Raw genomic sequence first — 1,540 nt, forward strand, 5'->3', positions numbered from 1 at the left:
CCCCCCCACCCCCACACCCCGCCCTCACCTTGTCCTGGCCTTTATGAACCCGCACTGTAGTCACCGGGAGGAGTTGTCCCCACGACGCACAGCACCCCCTGGCTCCAGCTGCCCTCGCTGCTGCAGGGACCCCCTCGGCACCTCCCTCTCATCCCCACCCTCCATCCCCTACAACAGGCTCTTGCCCTGCAGCCAGACAATTGAAATGAGGACTTTGATCTTGTCCAATTAGCTCTCCGCAGGGGCCACCTGCCACGCCCCCCCCCCCCCCCCCCCAAAGAGGGGGAGGAGCTGACCAGGCATCAGGTGAGCCCCGGGGGTGGGGGTGGGGCAGAGCATTCTGAGATCCTAGGGTGGGAGTCTGGGAGGGCTTCTTGGAAGAAGTGCCCCTAGAGGCTGAAGGCCCCTATGCTGTGCGGTGTCCTCCCCTGTGCCACCGCAGGACCTCCTCCTTCCGCAGAGCTCCCAGCATTTCTGGAGGGGGTCTCCCACGTGTCCACGCACCAGTCTCCCTGGGGACCCCGCGCACCTGCAGTGTTCTAGCCTGCTGTGGCCACCCCTGTCGGACTCGGTGGGAAGGAGACAGCCCCCTCCTCCCTCCTGGAGCAGGCACTGTCCAGGGTGGGTGGTGGCGCTCTACTGGCTGGACTTCCAGGCAGCTCCAAGAGCCGGCTGCCCCCGCTCCCCGACTTGGTGCAGGCTGCTCCCCAACAAGCCCAGGGGAGGAACCCCACCCCCAGCCTCCGCGAGGACCCCCTACAGGCCGGCCCCAGAGGAGCAATAAGGCTGAAGCAGGAATATGCGGAGTGCAGCCTGGCTGGACCATTGGGAGGGAGGGAGTGGTCACACACGCGCAGGACAGAGCTCAGCCCAAAAGGGGCAGGCCAAAGGTGGGTCCTGGGTGCCCCAAGGACCCCAGCCCGCCCGAGGGGGCCTCCTGGTCCCGGGATGGGGAGGCTGCAGCCCGGGGTCCCTCTCCCAGCCCAGCCCGGCCGCCAGGGGAGGGGAGGACGCAGCCACACGCTGAGCAACCAGCGGCCGCCACAAAATGAATCTCTTAATAAAATTCCCGCTGCCCAGCCCGACGCCCTCTGCATGTACAGTCAAGCGCCTTCCACGCTAAGGGAGGCCTATGCCCGCGGTGGGGGGTGGGGGGGCGCCCACGCCTGCACCAGCGACGGGCGACACGCACCATGCGCCCGCACGGACGCCGCGGCGGTGATCAGCCTGTTACAATAATGAACTTGTGGAACAAATAAATCTGCCCCAAAGCAAATTATGTCTCTGCTACTGCGACAGGGAGCCGCTCTCAACACCTGATAAGGGAATAGGCCTGTTACAGGAACAAATGGGCAGACGCTGCGCAAGCAGCGGCCCGCTGGACAGTGGTGATAACTCGGCCCTTCCTTCCGCCGGTGGATCTGCGCGCGCGTGGGCACCGGCTCTGTGGGGAGGGCGGCCAGGAGCCTGGGGCCTAGAAGGGCAGGCCTCAGCTTCCTGTCAAATGGGGGGGGGGGGTTGGAGAGGGAGGAAGAGAGAA

The 1,540-nt window shown here is 65.8% G+C and overlaps 1 long non-coding RNA gene across 1 annotated transcript in view; it reads right to left on the reverse strand.

The window, feature by feature from the left end:
- The window catches only part of LOC111821856 (uncharacterized), a 5,406-nt gene extending 5,242 nt beyond the window's left edge, over positions 1–164 (reverse strand). The window contains exon 1 of the long non-coding RNA XR_002825194.1: positions 29–164. This is a non-coding gene — a long non-coding RNA (uncharacterized LOC111821856). The remainder of the gene's footprint in view (positions 1–28) is intronic.
- Positions 165–1,540: the final 1,376 nt, after the last annotated feature.

Source organism: Trichechus manatus, unplaced genomic scaffold (assembly GCF_000243295.1).
Source record: "Trichechus manatus latirostris isolate Lorelei unplaced genomic scaffold, TriManLat1.0 scaffold00111, whole genome shotgun sequence".
Taxonomy (NCBI): Eukaryota; Metazoa; Chordata; class Mammalia; order Sirenia; family Trichechidae; genus Trichechus; species Trichechus manatus.